The following is a 19,504-nucleotide window of genomic DNA, read 5'->3' on the forward strand; positions in this document are numbered from 1 at the left end:
TCCCACTGGCGAAGCAACGTTAAGGCTGCCTTGGTCATTTGGCGCCGCTCATCAGGGCCTGGGCGAGTACCTTGTTTCCAAAATCGCAACACTTCCCAAATAACCGGGTCAGCTGCCTGCAATGAACCCAACTCACCAGCTGAATAACCAGGAAGAGTAGAAACCACACATTGGGTCACTATTTCAGCAGTATCCAACCCAGTTAATGGCCGCAAAGACTCAGGAATTGCAGTACCTGGGGCCAACCTGTCCAAAACCACAGGTTCCAGGGGATCCCTCCGTGAAAGCGCATCAGCATTTTTATTACTCTTACCTGAACAATACTTGATCTCAAAGTCGAATGCAGCCAGCTGAGAAGCCCAAAGCTGCTCAGTCGCACCAAGCTTTGCAGAAGTCAGGTGGCTAAGGGGGTTATTATCGGTAAATACCACGCACTTATTACCCAGCAGGTATTCGCGGAATTTCTCTGTCATGGCCCACTTGAGCGCAACAAACTCCAGCTTCATAGAGCTATAATTGGACATGTTGCGCTCAGTGGGCCTTAAACTACGACTGGCATATGCAACTGGTCTTACCTTACCTTCATTTTCCTGGGAAAGGACCGCCCCTAGACCTTGATGGCTGGCGTCCACCTCCAGGATGAAAGGTTTGGAGAAATCCGCATACGCAAGTACTGGTGTGGTGGTAAGTTTCCGTTTTAACCCCTCAAAGCTCACCTGGCATCTTTCATTCTGTAGGGTCTGCACAGTCTCAAAGATGAGCAGGTCCCACCATAAACTATGTTCAAGTCCCAATTCCCGGAACTTCGGTTTGTAAATCTTACATCTCATCCGGCCCGGCAGACACTAATGGATCACGAGACTCTTTTTATGACTATTTCGATAAGTCCCAAAACTCTCCTCTGTGACTTCAAAGGAGATGCGAACACCACGGATCAGGTTTCGAGGAGACAGGGCCGAATTCCAAACGGTCATAAAAAGAAAATACACGCACGCACCCACAGACACACACACACATACAAAGCCCTACATAAAGACTGTATACACAAATATTATACCTGCAAATATGAATGTATCTGCCACTATGGTGCTTGTTGCATGTATGTGTTGCTAATGTAGAATCGTAGAATTGACTGTAGTAGGTTAGTTTTCATGTTAAACGATAGTATTAGAGTAGAAAGTGTATCTTCTTTATATGACGAGAGACACCTGTCGAGTTTGATCTCTCCGTAAAGCTGTGAATCCGAGCTATTCACTCATGTACGTTACATTTCTGTCAAATGCATCGTTCAATGTTTAATAATACTATGAAGAAAATGCACTGATTCAACATACCATAAATTAACTCGTTGGACAGGACAAAGGGATGTGGAAAACCGCCAAATTGCAACGCTATCATTGGAGGACGTTATCAAGAAGGCGTTCTGGCCTGTTGTCCTTAAAATACCATGACACACGTCTTTTCGATGCACAAGTTTTCTGCACGAGTTCCTGCCGTCAAGACGGACTCTCTTCTTTATTTTCCGGTCATATTACAACAGTTAAACCTTCGTTTGAAACTTCTCCGAAACAACCTCCGAAGAAGAAACAACTATCAAACCGAGCGCTCCGAAACTCTAAGCACCCAACGAACCTATGCAAGTATAACGTTTTTTTACGATTTTAAATGCTGAGTTTCCTTGCTGGCTCTTAAAGGTGAACTGTTGCAATTTGCCCTACTTTGATTATCTCTTTCGTTTCTGCCTTTACTTTCACTTGTATGTATCTGTATCTACTTGTGTACATTTATCCGTATAACCTTTGTATTACCCGTTCTGTATATTAAACATATATCCACGCTTTTATTCACTTGCTCCTTCAACCACAACCGAGTCACTTTAACGTTCTGATTCTAATATCCTTGCTTTACGTTTGGATGCTATTCTAGAAATTGATCCTTGTGGCCACAGGGTAATATTTCTGTCGTAATAGTCTGTGAACTTATCGGTGTGCTGGACGGACCGGTAGTTCTCTACATAATTATTAAAACAGAACTAACCATATATGTGATTGATTATAATTCGTTGTAGTTAATTCACCATATATGGTTAATTCCCCCTTGGGTCGGTATGTGCATAATAATAATTCATAAAACCTTATGAATTATTAAATTGATTAATAACTGTGCAAATCGTCACAACTCCAAGCACTATTAAAGCTCTTACCTGTCTGTTTATCCTTTGCACCAGCGAATTCTCCTACCAGCTTATGCAGAGGGGCAGCCAACTTTGCAAACCCCTCTACAAACCGCCGGTAGTAGCTGCAAAAACCCAGGAAGGATCGCAGTTCTGTGACACTAGAGGGGCGAGGCCACTGGGCCACAGCCTCGATCTTACTAGGGTCAGTTGCCACTCCCCTCGAGGAGATCACATGACCCAGATATTTCACCTCTTGTTGGAGAAAGGCACACTTCTCTAGCCTAGCCTTTAACCCTTCCTGCTCAAGACGGCCTAACACGACCTCCAACCTCTCCAAATGTTGAGCAATAGAGGTAGAGAACACCACAATATCATCTAGATATAAAAGTAAAGACTGGCATTGCTGATCACCAAATAATCTCTCCATAAGTCACTGGAAGGTAGAGGGAGCATTGCACAACCCAAAAGGCATTCGATTCCATTCAAACAAGCCGAATGGGGTGCAAAAAGCGGTCTTCGGCTTATCCCCCTCTGTGACAGGGACCTGGTTATAACCACTAGCTAAATCCATAGTGGAAAACCAACAGGCCCCTGTCAACGCATCCAGCGACTCCTCAATCCGAGGCAAGGGAAACGCATCCCTTCTAGTCTTGGCGTTTAACTGGCGGTAGTCAACGCACAAGCGTAGACCACCATCCTTCTTTTTTACCAAGACAATTGGGGAGGCATACGGACTGCAACTTTCCCTAATTACCTGAGACTCCAGCAGTTGATTAATGTGGGCCCTAACAACCTCATATTCGGAGGGGGGTATACGGCGATGTCGCTGCCGCACCGGAACGTCATCCAACAATGGGATATCATGGGAGATGAGACTTGTACATCCCAGATCGCCATCATGTTCAGAAAACACCATCTGGTACTTTCTAAGCAAGGCCCTCACACGGTCTTGTTCTAATTCTGGCAATGCAGTCAGATCTACCTCTGCAATCTGCTTTAAAACAGTGGAGCTAGCTGCTAGGGTGGCTTGAGAATAGACATTTCCTGTAGTGGGTGTAACTTCAGTAACACCTGCTGGCAAACTTACCACATGAACTCTAACCAGGGTACCTAATAGTCTGCGTGGAAAAAGCAGGACATCAGACGTGCCTACGTTGACCACAGGCACATAAACTGAGCCTCTAACCACTCGCACCAAGGCAGGGGAGGCTAACAACCCTTCAGGTAGCCCAGACTCAGAGGGCTCAAACAGTACGGTACTACCTGCCAACTGTTCTGCACAAGTTGCCGCAACCAGCTTAATAGTACCACTTGTGACGCGACATGCCCGAGGACCGCGCACCCTTACCTTAGTCTCACACTCAATGGGAGGTTGCTCATTACCTTGATGGCAATGTTGCAATGCTTGAAAAACTGAAAGTGGCGCACTAGAAACCGGAGGAAAGTCAAACAAAGAGGGGCCATGCTGTCCAAAGAGCTCCTGGTAGCATCGCCCGAGTACATTCATCCCCAACACACCAGGGACTCAAGAGCGTAAGCCACCAGGAGGATCCCTGACCACCAATACCCCACATCGCGGTACTATCCTACCACAGAGCTCAATATCAAATTCCATATAACCAATATATGGAATTGAAAGCCCATTGGCAGCCCTTAGCTGCAACCATGAACACGACCTCAACCGTTCTTGACCCCATGGCTCAAAATGTTGGGCAAAACAACTTTCCGTAATAGTTGATACCATTGAACCGGTATCAATTAGACAAGGGACCGACACGCCACCAATTGAAACATCTAGATGCGGACAAGGGGACATTAAATTTGGAACTGAACTGGGTTTCTTACCGTCTGAGCCAGTCCTTTTCCCAACCGAGCTGTGGCTCTTCAGCATGGCGGGAACTAGTTTTCCGACACATTATTAGCTTGCGGCTGCCCACCACCAACTACTTGATCAACACGAGGCTGCAATGGCGACCCGGACGTGACCCGTTCCCCTTCACATTCCCGTGCAAAATGGCCTGGTTTTTGACACCGCCTACATATAATAGGCCCACTGCGAAAAGATTGTGTACGAGGGCGAGAATGGGGGCCCTGCAAACGGGCAATACTCCGGGTGAGCTGATTTAATTGCTCCTGTTGTGACTTTAACATTTCTCTAAGCTCCCCCATTTCCGACTTCTCAGCAGAACTACAACGCCCCTGCACTTCATACTGAAACCCATGCGCCAAAGGGACAGAAAGGCTCCGACCCCTTGCTCCACCCGGCATTCCCTCCCGCTCCCAACGGATAGCTTCGCCATGCACCTCCAAGAGTGTAGAATGGGCTGGCGACGAACCAATTGCTTCAATTCACGGCGAAGGGAAGCGTCGCAAACATATTCGACAAATTGATCTCTCAGTAAAATCTCTGCATTTGGCATAGCAGTAGGGGACTTCTGTCTTACTTTCTCTAGGAGGCCCATTAGGGCCAAGGAGAACTCCAACAAAGTTTCGCCCTCCTGTTGCCTACTAGAGAAAAAGGCTTCCTGCAGGGCAACATAAGACTGCGAGCATCCATATAGCTCTTGCAAAATGGAAAAAATTTTCTCTGGGTCTCCGCGCTCAGAAACAGGGCGATGCCTAACCTCCTTACGTGCATTCCCTCCGAGGTGATCGAATAGGAAAAACGCCTGATCTGACACTGACAAATGACGAGTTCTTCATGCAAGTTTTTGCTTCCTCGATCCATTCATTAATGCCAATACCCGATCTACCATCGAATATTGGACATTTTCTATCCCTAGGAATAAACACAAGGCGTTCAGTTAATGTGGCACTAGCACCCATGGATGGATCAGTGGGGGGCACTAAAGACTCCCGAGAGGGACCAGCTATTGGACTGGAGGGACCAGCCTGGCCCTGCTCCTGGACGCAACTTCTCGTTATCTGCCCTTAACTGAGCAACAAGATCCCTTAATTCCCTGCAATTCCTCTTCCATTTTGTTTTGTTTACCAACCAAAACTTACCAACCAATCTTGAAATAAGTCAGGTAAGATAAGGAACCCGCTACTGGAATACTCCAAGTCCACTGAAATGACACTGCTGCTTTGTTTCACACACTATAAAAAGAGAAAAAGAAAAACAACAACAACAACAACAACAACAACAAAAGCATAGAAACAAAACCCACTAATCCATCCACAATTAAAATCTTTACTTTAAATTACAATAAGCATCCACGTCTCAGCCCCTCAAAGAGAAACAACCCTGCCGACTATGCCAAAAATTTGGCGGTTTGGTATTTCAACAAAACTCTCAATAAACTGACTACGCCACCCTGTCAACCAGGGAAAGATATTTATAAATTGATCACCTTTAAACTGGGCACACAAGAACGTGGTTTCAAATATGGAGGCCTGAGACGTGGATAACAAAATACAAAACTTTATTTCAACAATAATCAAGCACAAATCTTAAAACATTCCTGCAGGCTGGGCATATTTTATATGGAGATGGATGAAGAAAGAAAAAAAAACAAAGAAAACAAAAACAACCAAAGGGAAACCGAGGCTTACCTAGGGCAGGTAACTAGTGTGATGAGCACACGGCTACAATAATCGCAACAGATCTTACCACCAGGTGCACAGGTCTCACTACACACACACACACACGTCAAGCGTGAACACACAGCACTCCGTGACAGAGTCCCACCACCGCACACGAGGGCCAACCAGTGACCTGCCTGAAGCCTCGGTTCCTACAACAAGAAGCAAAATTAACCCAAAACCTCAAACACAAGAGAAAATAATAATAATAATAATAATAATAATAATAAAAATACTTTAATTGCAGTAACACAAACAGATAGGACTATAAGTATGAGACCAGAAGATCAAGACCTACTGATGAAGGTTAGGAACAGTCTCAATGGGAGATGTTCGCTCCCAGTGCCATACTGATATAATCAACAAAACATGAGCAAAATACATATTAAACAACAAAATGAAAAAAACAAAAAAATACATACAAATGATTAACACAAATAATCAACAAAATAAACCAAGTAAACAAATGAATAACTGAAAAATAAACTTGAACAACAAAATACACAAAGAGCAATTACAACACATCCAAATAACATCAAATCCAAAGAAAAAAATAAAACAAATGAACCAAACACAAAAGCGCTGACCCAACGAGAAGGACCGATGAACAGCGCACTATCGCGCCGATGGTGACCTTGAATAGTCGGAGACAGATCACAGAAACAAACGTAAACAAAACAGCAGCATCAAAAGAATGTTGCCCCACAGGCTGCACGATGTGCAATGGATCCTAAAATCAGCTATTCTTCCTCAAAAAAAAAAAAAAAAAATGTAAACATTAAATTACTTACCACGTAAAAATAGTATAGACCTTAGTGATAGTTACACATACCTCCATATTGTCGCTATAGTCACGAGTCAGTCCGCACGCACACTCGGACATCAAACCCACAAAAGGATATAATCACAGCAGGAGCATGTTGAGTGAGAGGGCAACCGCCAACCAAACACTATGAATGATTTTCGTCGGAAACTACAACCCAAATAAAACCAGTTACCTCAGACACGCATTCTAATGCTCACTAGTTAGCAAACACATACCTGACAGACGGAAAGAGCCAAAAACCGGAATGGGCGGGCCTCGGGCAGTGACGCACAGCGATGCACAGCGGTGAGCAAACACAAAATAGTGCTTTAAAAGTCCCCTTTTATATAGCCGTGAAAGTATATGATTGGACAATTCGTGCACTTGTGGCCAATTTAAAGAATGCACACCGTTCATCCCACTACATAAGCATACTTGAAGTTGTTCCAATTTAGCACCCAAAAGTATTCTAAATATACTTAAAGTTGTGATTTTATACAACGTAATTACAACTAAAATATACTTAGCACAAAATTAGTTGTTTCAAAATAGCACACTTTAACTAATCATTAACACACTTGAAATATACTGATAATTAGTCTGGCTGCAAGTATACTTAGCATAATTTTTTTTTTCACTAGGGCACCCCCCCCGGCTCTTAATGCAACGTGTTTCCTTCTGGAGCATCAGTGAATGTTTGAACCTTTTTTTTAATAGTTGAGTTTGAGTCCCTCAGTCGTCCTCAGTGTGAAAAGACGGATCTCAAAATCATTCAGTCACTGCTGGAAAGGGTTCAAATATACAGAAGATGCTGGAAAACTGAAGAATCTGCAGGAGCTGGAGGATTTTTCTGAAGAACAGAGCTCAGTTTAACTGCTCAGGACAAACAAGAGACTCATGAACAACCATCACAAAACACAAAAACAGTCGTGGATGGTTCACACACTTTTGAACGGGGTTATTTTAATAAATTCAGCTTTTTTTTTTTTCTTTTTTTTTGTCTTGTGAACTAAATGCAAACATTTTTTTTATGTAAAATATCTCACTCAAGACAGTACTAAATTAAAAAAAAATAATATGCATTTTGTATGATCCCTCTTATTTTGTCAAATGTTTTCACATTTTCACAGATTCTGTAAGGGGTTCACAAACTTTCAAGTGGCACTGTATATACATATGAAATAAATGACACTGCCCATCTGTTTAGATAATCTCAGGTAGCAGGAAGTGTCTTGCATATTTAATTTTACACAACAGATTTTCGGTGACTTTCAGTAGCCATGTTTAGTTATATTGTGTAGACAAATGCAAACAGCAGTTTACAGTAACTCTCCCTCAGTTTGAGTGGGTGTATGTGCCACTGGATGTTAAATATCAGTTGTCTTGGGCCACTATTTGTCTACACAGAGTTAAAGGTCAGTAGCTGTCCTTTTCTCTGTAGATGAAGATAAGAGTTTGTTTTTAGAAATCACATGTACACTTTTCATTTACTTTAAAGATCTAAGCTGATTTCTTGCATGTGATTGACTGCAAAAAATTGAACATACCTTCTCATTTGACTGCAAATAAAATTATTTTGATTATTTAGATTTACATTCTTGAGTATTCCAACATTGAAACCTTTAAGTTCAACCTTTAAGTTCAACACTGAATTATGTGGTCAGGAGTAAAGCTTTTGCATGTCTTTACTTGAACTGAGCCCGTTTGTATTTATCAAACTCATCACAAATGAATTTTTGGACAAACTAACAAACTGCATATTAGCACAGGTTTTTGAACTCCATTGCCTACATGGTTGAATCATTAATCAGATGATCAATACGGATGTTTTGAAGGACCTCCTTTAGCATGAGAGTCCCTTTAAAAGAGACGGTCCAGTTGATCACATGACCTGGATGATCGCTCGTCATCATGGCTCTGAATATGAGCTGCTGTTGGAAAGGGCTCCTTCTGCTCTCTTTCCTCCTGATATGTGTCAATGGACAAACAAGGCCGTGAGTTTTTAACCATTTCTGCTGAGGAAGGCAGACATGGTTTGTTTTCTAAGTGTGATAAATTATTAGTATACCTTTAGTCATTGTGTCAGATAAGTCTTGATGCTTTCTCCTGTATTTATTAAACTGATCTGTGTTGCACAGTAGAGGTTTGCTGTTTGAAACACAACTTAAGGCATGTATAACATGACTCATAATTGATTCATCATTGATTTTTGCTCCCAGTTTAATTTTTTGTTATATTTCTTATTGTATCTAACTACACAGGCAATATTGTATGATAATTGTGTCTGGACAGATCTTTCATGGTGACATTTCCTGCTCTGATTGATTCGGGATCTGAGGCCAAACTGTGTGCAAGTCTTCTCAAGCCCAATGAAAGCCTTGTCATGAACATTCATCTTGTTCATGGAAACCAGAGCACGTTACTGCTGCAGGAGAAAGCAGAGGAAGAGTTTCACCGCTGCTTTAACTTCAAGGTCTGCCATCAACAAAATGTGCCCAAGATGATGACAATATAATCAAATATGTTCGTTTCAGCATAATGCATCTAGTTTTTGTGATGGCAGGTTGTAAATACAGTACATAATTTCTCATCAGGCTCCTCTGGTCGAAGCAGAATCAGTGCAGAATATAAAGGTAGAACTTCACGGAAAGGCTTTCAAGATGACCGAAGAGAGAAAAGTCATGTTCAAGCCTCTACCTTTATCCATCCTCTGACCTTTATCCAGACTGATAAACCCATCTATAATCCAGGACAGACAGGTGAGCTGTGAATGCTTCAAAGACTAAACCTCAGTAAATAATGCTGGTGTCACTGACATCTAATACACATCAAGTAAAGCACGTTATGGTCATGCAGTGAGCTGATGTAGCACCATAGGTCAAAAATGACAAATGTTGCACAAACCAGCAGATGGTGAAAGAGTATGAAGTACACATGTATTTCACACTTTTAAACAGAAAAGAGGAGCAGAAGAAAAGACAAGGGAAGCAGATAAGTTTGAGGAGCTTTGGAAACATGAGAATTGGTCATCTAGTGTGTGTTTGAACAATCCCTCACATTATTCAGCCTAAATACTGTAATTACAAATATCTGATGAAGTAAATCTCTTGATATCAGTATCTCTATGACTTTATTTTATATGAAATCTAGAGATGCTATAGATCAGGGGTGTCTAACTTAGTTCCTGGAGAGCCACTGCCCTACAGAGCAAAAGACATGTTCACCCAGCAGCAGAATGCAGTTGTCAACCCTGTATTTGGTCCTTAATACGGTTATGTTCACACACATTTCAGTCATTTACAGGAGTGAAATACTGACTGACTGTCCCTTACATAAGAGCTGAAGATGTCAAAAGTGGAGTTTTCTTTAATACACATTTCTATTTTACAGTAAACTTCAGAGTTGTTTCCATGGATACAAACTTTGCACCCCTTGTTCAGCAGGTCTGATGTGTTTATCTTGCATTGTTGAATACACGTTTAATAAATAACACACATTTTTAGCTTTTAATCTTTAATTACTCTTTGCTCTTTTACAGTATAGTAGAGTGGTTCTTGAGGTAAGAACACAAAACCGTCTGTGCAGTCATTACAAACACACCTTTCAAATCTGATTCTATTACCTTTGCAATTATTGCATTTTCAGTAGGCTAATTAAACATTTCTTCATTGATAGTCAGGATGTTACTAAATCTCTGCACTGTGGCTTTGGTATTAAACAGGACAGTAAAGGTAACCGGATTGGTCAATGGACAAATGTTTCTTCACCAAGGTGGATTTTGCAGCGTTCTTATGAATTAAACCCCGAGGCCCGTGAAGGCATGTACAAACTGAAGGCTTTTATTAGTGACTGGATGATCTCACATGGTTTTGAGGTGAAAAAGTATGGTAAGTCATAAAAACAAACGATTGCATTGTTGCGTGGGAAGAATTTCAATAATATGTTTGAATATTAAAATCTAATTTGACTACTAATTTCTGCCTTTTGACTTCTAGTTTTGCCTAAGTTTGAAGTTACTGTAAAAAGCCCGAATAAATTAAATTTTGAAGAAGAGGAACTGATAATTGAGGTTTGCGGAAAGTGAGTGGTTTATTTTATTTCCTGCATTAAGAGAGCATTGTGTTCGTCCATTCTTGGCACAATTAAGTTGCTTGATTTAATTGATAATTAAATCAGTTACTTACTGTAACCCCATCCTAATATATCAGATGCTTAACTCAAGCCTGGGCTGTAGATCAGTTGCTTGTACCTTTTTCATAGATACACGTACGGACAGCCCGTAGCTGGTAAATCATGGGTGAAAGTGTGCCGTGATATGTCCCATCATTTTCTTTACCTCTTCCATCAATTCACTCCAGTGTGTTTAGAGGAAACCATTGAGGTATATGAGTTGAAACGCAGTAATAGTGCATTGTCTTTCCTCCATTTCTCCAATTAATTAGTCAGTATGCTATGTTTGTGTTCATTCATTATAATTAGATAAAAAAGACAGGCTGTGCCATCCATACCTTAGATACATCAGTCTTTCTGAACACCACACTAAAGGCTGTCCTGCAGAATTCCCTTCATGTTGAGGCAGTGCTGACGGAAGAAGGAACAGGTGAGCTGTTGGATTTGGTCACATCCCATTACCCACATTTATTGAATTTCTCATTTTTGATGTTTTACTCTTATTTGAAGAAATACTTATTTTGGTGTTTTTACTGTTACTGTACAGAGATCACCATGAGACAATCTAAATTTGTATCTCTCACTCATGAAATTGGTAAACGTCACATTTATTGACCTTCCCAAAACATATGAACATGGATCAGTTATAGAAGGAAAAGTAAGTATGTCTCTCTTTAACACCATTGATATGTACAGAATTATTCTGTCATTTATTCCTTCAAAATCTTATTTTCAACAGATCAAACTGTCAAATTTAAAAGGCGCACCAATTCAAAACAAACAGGTTTATCTTATAGAGGATAAACATTGGACTTCAAAACTGCTCCTAAATCTCACGACAGACAGCGATGGACTGGCCAGCTTCTCTCTCAATACATCCAGTCTTTCTGAACAGGATATTGACCTAATTGTAAGAGAGTTTGTGTTCACTTTTCTTTTGTGTTCGATTGCACGAGTTATTTGTGATTCTTTGTTATCCAGGCAAGTGTCTATCAAGGGGGGCGTTTTTATTACCACTACGGGCCTTACATCTCTGCGGATATAAAAACAGTTCAGCTCCTCCATCCTGTTCCATATCCACACAATCCAACAAGTGAACTGATTATAGAGAATACTGAGCAGCCATTAAAGTGTGACTCTGAGTTTACAGCCACCATCAAGTATTCCTTTCTTGGAGAGACAGTTGAAGACTTCAAAACTGACATTGTCTATATGGTGAGAACATGCGCAGTATGTCCATTCTTACAGTGATGTTTTTGTTTAACAGTGATAACTGGATGCCTGTTTCAGGTCTTGTCCAGAGGAGTGATCGTTCATCATGGATATGAGAAGGTTGAAGTGAAATCTTCTAATGGAGTAGCAAGAGGCACGGTGTCATTCAAACTGTCTGTTGGTGGATATCTGTCTCCTGTAATGCAGATTCTGGCGTACTGTGTTCTGCCCAGTGAAGATGTTGTTGCTGGTAGCAGAAATTTCGACACTGAAAAGTGTTTCAAAAACAAGGTGTGTATTGTAGCTTTAGAAATGAGCCTCTTTAAACAGTATTACTGACTCAATTCTAAAATAAAGCCTATTCACTGTATGTCACAGGTGTCTCTGCAGTTTTCTCCTGCTAAAGCAGTTCCTGGTGAGAAAAACACTCTCCAGCTCTCAGCTCAGCCTGGTTCGCTGTGTGGCCTCAGTGCTATAGATCAGAGCATCCTGATCCTGAAGTCTGGAGAACGCCTGGATACTGACAAGGTGCAGATGCCTAAAGATTTAGGGCCCTATTTTAACGATCTAAACGCAAAGTGTAAAGCGCACGGCGCAGGTGCACTCAGGGCGTGTCCAAATCCACTTTTGCTATTTTAACGACGGAAAAACGGTCCGTGCGCCGGGGCGCATTTTTTGAAATGGGTTGTCCCTATTCTCTTAATGAGTAATGGGCGTAACGTTCAATAAACCAATCAGAGTGTCATCTCCCATTCCCTTTAAGAGCGAGATGCGCTCGCGCCATAGCGGATTGCTATTTACATGGCGGAATTTGTTGGCAGAAAAGCTGAACGCTTTTCAAGTGAAGAAACCGATCTGCTCGTGCGCGAAGTTAAAGCGGGCTTGCAAATGCAGGCTTTCAAATAGCTCCGCGCGATGAGTCAGTTAATATATATGTGTGTGTATTGGCACGATTGTTCAATTAATTAGCCAATTTCGTTCATCATTATAAGTAGTAATAGGCTGAATTGAAAACAGGTAGCCTAATTCTAATACACGCAATGACTATTCATCATTACATTTTTATATTTATGTAGCCTACACAATAATATTCTTTTACACTGTAATCCTTTTGTTTTTAATATTTGGCATGTTTGTGTGATGCGCATCCCTGTGTGTAATAAGCAAAGTCAACGCGCACTGTGGACGCGCCCAGAGGCGCAGTTTCTACCAACGCGCTCTAACAAAAAAATATTGCGCCATTGACTTGAGACTTTAGACCAGGTTTGAGTTGGTCTATGGCGTAGTCTATTTTCAGCTCCTTAAAATAGCAATGCGCCTGAACACACCTCTTTTTTAGACCAGCACGCCCATGGGCGCACTAACTGGCGCAAATGCATTTACTAATTTAAGGACGTGGCGCTGAATGGGAAAACGCGAACGGCGCCGGACGCAAACTAGCAAACACACTTGCGCTGCGCCTTGCGTTGCATTGCGCCGGGTGTAATATGGGGCCCTTAGTATTGAACTGTGACAGTGTGAATCAGACTTTAGTTATTACTGCTCTGATCCATCAGTGTTTAAACTGACATCCGTTCTCAGCAGATTTAACATTAATCTTCATTCTTTCTCACCAGAATGCATTTAAAGTTTTGTTGGAAAATACATGATTTATTTAGTGTAGAATTTTTAGAAATCATACTGATAGTGTGTGAATGTGGTCCCGTCACAGATCTTCAACCTGCTGCCAGTGCAGTCGAGGTCAGATTTTCCTTACGCTGTTGAAGATGAGCAGGAGCAGGAGTATCTGCACATGAGACCCCATCAACGTGTGCCGACAGGCAAAGCCTATGAAACCTTAAAGGTAACGGGTGCAGTAGATGATGATTAGCAGAGTAAATACTGCACATGCGCCCCCTTGACTATAGTGACAATTAAAAGTAATTTGAATTTTCTTGGCTTTTATTGTGGTTCATCTTTTCCATTTGACAGAGAGTGGGATTGAAGATGGCAACAAATTTGTTTTTGCGAGTCCCTCAGTGTCTGTCATGCCCTGGCTTGATAATTGACACACCCCTTATAGGTACATCATGTACTGGTATTACAATTCAAGCTCTAATGTTTAAATATGTATGTGTTAGTAATGAAATATATTTCAAAAAATAAAATTGTGAGACTTGTTCAATTTGTACTCAATTATAGTGATGTGACAAAGGATTTTCTGGGGTTATTAACTTTGAATCAGTTATCGTTAGTAACAAAAACTATTTAACTTTTGTAAAATAAAATCAACACATTAACTTTGGCAGCCCTAAAATCTAAATAAACTGAAACTAGAAAACTTTGATAACACTAAAATAATTCAGTATATGAAAATAAAATAATGTATATTAGAAAGATGATCCAACTTCCATTTGCTGTTCATATATGACTGATATAGACTTGGTTATTTGGTGCTGTTCAAATACATAAAATATAAAACTATAAAATATCACTTTTTTCCATCGATAGCTCCAGAGGATCCACCATTTTTTTCAATGCTTCCTGATTTTGGTGCTGGAGATTTTTTAGTTACGGTTCGGTCCGTCTTTCCAGAAACCTGGATCTGGGAACTTGTTGAAGTGGGGTATGTGAAGCGTAATCGTATATTTAACATCACATTTATCTTATTACTCATCTTTAATACATCATCTCCCATCACAACCACAGGACAGAAAATACATTGCTTGCTTTGCAGATTCTGAATCAGTTTTTTTAATCATCTGTGTGTTGAAACAATGGCAGAATCAAATATGCCTATTGTTGTATTTCCTCCACAGGGACTCTGGATCAGCTCAGATTCCTGTCACGGTTCCTGACACCATCACTTCTTGGGAGACGGAGGCCTTCTGTCTGTCCTCCGAAGGTCTGGGTCTGGCTCCTCCTGCTCAGCTGACAGTTTTCCAGCCCTTCTTCCTGGAGCTCTCTCTGCCTTACTCCATCATCCGTGGGGAGATCTTTGAGCTGAAGGCCACTGTCTTCAACTATCTGTCCAAGTGCATCATGGTGAGATTTCAGACTCAGTCTAATCAAATCATATCCAATATGCCACTAATCATGTGTGATTGATTGACAGGTTAAAGTGACTCCAGCTCCTTCATCAGACTACACTCTCAAAGCCTCCTCTGATGATCAGTATTCATCCTGTCTATGTGCTGCTGGAAGAAAAACCTTTAAATGGATCCTCAGTCCTTCTGTTCTTGGTGGGTTTTCCAGTCTGAATCGTTGTTTCTCAGTGTTTGTGTCTGCTGCATCTTCATGTACATGTCTTGTGCTGCAGGAGTCTTGAATATCACTGTCAGTGCGGAGGCAGAGGCGTCCCAGACTGTGTGTGACAATGAGATCGTGAGCGTCCCAGAGAGAGGACGCATTGACACGGTCACACGAAGTCTGCTCGTACAGGTCAGCGCACATCAAACAGCTTTAATGCTGCTTATGTCAGTATGATGTGTTGATGTGATTGTTTTATGCTGCAGGCGGAAGGAACTGAAAAGACTGAGACTCACAGCTGGTTACTGTGTCCAAAGGGTAAGTCCACAGACTATATTTAACATCATAGCGTTACTCTGCTGATCATCGCTGATATGTGTTTCTGCCTCTTCACAGGTGACACTCTCTCAGAGGAAGTGGCTCTGACTCTCCCTAAAGATGTGATAGAGGGATCAGTCAGATCCTCTGTTTCAGTCATTGGTAACATTTACAAATACAAGCAGAAATTAGGAGATTGGGTTTGGATTATAAAATGTAGTGAGTTTTATTTGGGTATGGTTTCTAGGAGACATATTGGGTCGGGCGCTGAGGAATCTTCACGGATTATTACAGATGCCGTACGGCTGTGGAGAACAAAACATGGCTGTTCTTTCTCCCAATATTTACATACTGCAGTATCTGGAGAACACGGAGCAGCTCACCTCAGCCATCCGAGAGACAGCCACAGGCTTCCTGAAGAGCGGTGAGAGACATAAACCATGTCAAGAAAATACTAAGAATAAGAAAATACTGAGATTGTGTTTTTTTAATATACCAAATTACACATTTTTAACACACCTGAATGTCATTCAGTAAAGTTAAATAATCAGACACATTGATTGAGTCAACCCAAACAAACTGTTGAAGTGTTAATCATCATCACACTAAACAGGATACCAGAGACAAATGAACTACAGGTATTTTGATGGATCATACAGCACATTTGGTAATGGTGATGGGAATACATGGTAAATATATTTCCACTATTTCTTTTGTTAAACAGAAATAATATCAAGGTAATCTTCAGTAACAAACCTAAGAAAATCGTACAAAAACACATTTAAAAATGTGTCTCTCAGTTCACATGATTTGTGTTTAGATTTGTGATGAATAGAATGATTAATTGAATTGAATTATATCTTCCACACCATCAGGTTGACTGCCTTTGTGCTGAGGTCCTTTGGCAGAGCACAGAAATACATATTTATCGATCCAAACATTATTCAGAGTGCAAAGGAATGGTTAATAAACAGACGGGATTCAGACGGCTGTTTTCTCCAACAGGGAAGACTGTTCGACAACAGAATGAAGGTCTGTTAACATCTATAAATAAACCTCCTCTGATCTCAAGAGATGCTCTAGCGACTGACGCTGGAGGTTGCAGCCTTTAGCCTCCTTGTTAGAGCATCCGACTCCCACGCTGGAGACCCAGGCAAACAGGTATGGCAGAGAGCAGGCAGAATCGTAGTCGAAGAACAGGCAATGGGTCAGGGCTGGCAGATAACAATCGTAAATCCAAAGCAGAGCAAATAGTCCAAAGGGCAGGCAGCAGAGAATCGTACAAAGGGAACAGACAGGATCAGGAACAGGTAGACAAACAAGATAGCTAACGCTCAGAATTGCAACAGGAGAATACAAGACCACGCAAAGTGTGTGAGGATGTGAGTGGCTTAAATAGTCCAGATAATGTGAGTGCAGGTGATTGGCAGGGAGGATTCTGGGAAATGTAGTCAAGGAACGACTGAAACTGTGCCGGACTGAAACTAGCAAAAAATACTTGCGTCGCTCCTGGCGCCGCATTGTGCCGGGTGAATGATAGTGCCCAAAGACTTTCTCAAGCCAACATCAAAGTTTGTCTAGATACACTTTCCTTTAATAGTTTCAGTGTGTTGCTTTATTTATCCTTTATTTCCCATATATTGCAGGGTGGAGTCAATGATGAGGCAACCATGACTGCCTACATTACTGCATCATTGCTTGAACTGGAAACTCCAGTCACAGTAAGTTCATCTACAGGAAACACAGTATAAACTTCAGATGTTTTTGAAGATGTTTGTTTCTTTTTGTTTTTTGTCACAGGATCCTGTCATCAGTAAAGGTTTGTCATGCTTGAGGTCTGTCATTGCAGATGTCAGAAACACTTACACCACTGCTCTGCTCGCCTACACTTTCAGTCTGGCTAGAGACACGCTCACTCGACAGCAGCTTTTCAAGAAACTGGAGGAAGTTGCTATTTCAGACGGTAAGAGGTTTGTTTCTGATGACTTTGTTGTCTTTTATGACTGCACTATTGTACATGTGTGTCTTTTGTCCTTTAGGGTCTCTCCTCCACTGGTCTCAGTCTGCATCTGCTGATGACTCCGAGTCTCTGGCAGTGGAGATCAGCTCATATGTGCTGCTAGCCGTTCTCACTGCAGATTCAGTCACCACAGCTGATCTTGGCTATGCTAACAGGATTGTCAGGTGGCTTGTGAAGCAGCAGAATGCCTATGGAGGATTCTCCTCCACACAGGTTACTCAAACTTCTCCACTCAAACACACTGTTACTGAATGTGCTGGTGTGAATGAGTGAAAGTGACATTACTGAACACATTTATTTCCCAGGACACAGTGGTGGCTCTTCAGGCTCTGTCTTTGTACGCCACCAAAGTGTTCAGCTCTGACAGCTCCAGCACAGTGACTGTACAGTCAGCAGGAGACACTCACCACTTTGATGTCAATCAGGACAACAAGTTACTGTACCAGGAGAAGCAGCTGCAGAACGTTCCAGCCAAATACAGCATTGAAGTGAAGGGCTCAACCTGTGTGTCTGTGCAGGTCTGTAGTGTGTTCAGCTTCATTTACTCATACTCACTTTCTCTCTTGTGTGGTTATTCTGCTGTGAGATGATTTATGAATGTGTATTTGTTTGTGTTGACTCTCTCAGATGGCCCAGTTCTACAACATTCCCACTCCTACTGAAGCTAAAACATTGAGCATTGATGCTAAGATTGAGGGAGATTGCAAAACATTGGGACAAAATTTCATTTTGAAGTTCACTGTCAAGTAAGAATATTTGTGTTCGTCAAAAGACAAGAACATGATTATAACTTAATATTTACTGACAAATAAATCTTTACTGAATATTTTGGTAACACTTTAATTTGATGGTTCCTTTTGAACATTCTATTGACTGTAAGTATCTTTGCAACAACATCGTCCCATTGTTTCCGGTGTTCCTCAAGGTTTGTATCTCGGCCCTGTTTTGTTCCTTATATATGCTCCCTCTGGGATTAATCTGTCAAAAACTGGCTTTTGTTCTCGCTTATTTGTAAATTTATCATTTAAGAACCATATCTTTTCATTTTCTCTTTTCCAGATATGATGGTCTACAGGAAAGGACTAACATGGCCATTGTGGATATTAAACTCTTATCTGGATTCACAGCTGAGACATCACTTGTGAGTTTGAGTGATTCATCACAGCTTGGAAGTTCTTCCAGAATATATGCATCACTTGTGGAAAGGGTCGATTCTAAAAATGATCATCTCATAGTTTATTTGAAGGAGGTGAGAGAACAGCAACATTCATATGACTTTATGTCATTAGATTGATTCATCAACATATTATCTGTAATGTCCATGACTGATGAGTTTGTTTACTCCTGCAGATCCCACGAAATATTCCAATGAATTACCAGATACAAATGAAACGGGTTCTTCCAGTGAAGAATCTCAAGCCAGCTGTGGTCAAAGTGTATGATTACTACCAAACAAGTAAGATTTAATATGCCAGCGTTGAATGTTTTGATCATGTGACGCACATTGTTTATTCAGAGTTTTTCCCTGTACAGGTTTCCATTGTTGTATGAATGTGAAATCTTTTTCTTTCAGGTGACCAGTCAGAGGGAGAGTACTCCTTCCACTGTTAATGAAGTGCATCAGCCATGACAAAGAAGTTTGAAAACTCTAAAGTTTCAAATTATTATGTTCATTCTTTATCCTGGACAAAATTATTTCCAATAGCCCAAATTTGGCCAACTTGGCCAACTTGACTAATGAATTCTCAATGCATATGATTAATAAAAGTGATGAAAACAAGTTATGGTGAGCTGGTTGAATTGTTGAATGTGTAGTAGCTACATGATATGGCAACATTTCAGAATCCAATGAGATTATTATGGCGACATCTTGTGAATTTTCTGACACACTTTAGATTAGGGTCCAATTCTCACCAACTAACTATTAACTATGACTTTTGCCTCATAAACTCCTAATTACTGCTTATTAATAGTTAGTAAGATAGTTAAG

General features: G+C 41.1%; 1 pseudogene; it reads left to right on the forward strand.

Moving 5' to 3' along the window:
* The first annotated feature begins 8,426 nt into the window (after positions 1-8,426).
* Positions 8,427-19,294, forward strand: LOC125247163 (annotated as a pseudogene).
* Positions 19,295-19,504: the final 210 nt, after the last annotated feature.

The sequence above is a fragment of the Megalobrama amblycephala genome, linkage group LG15, assembly GCF_018812025.1.
Source record: "Megalobrama amblycephala isolate DHTTF-2021 linkage group LG15, ASM1881202v1, whole genome shotgun sequence".
Taxonomy (NCBI): Eukaryota; Metazoa; Chordata; class Actinopteri; order Cypriniformes; family Xenocyprididae; genus Megalobrama; species Megalobrama amblycephala.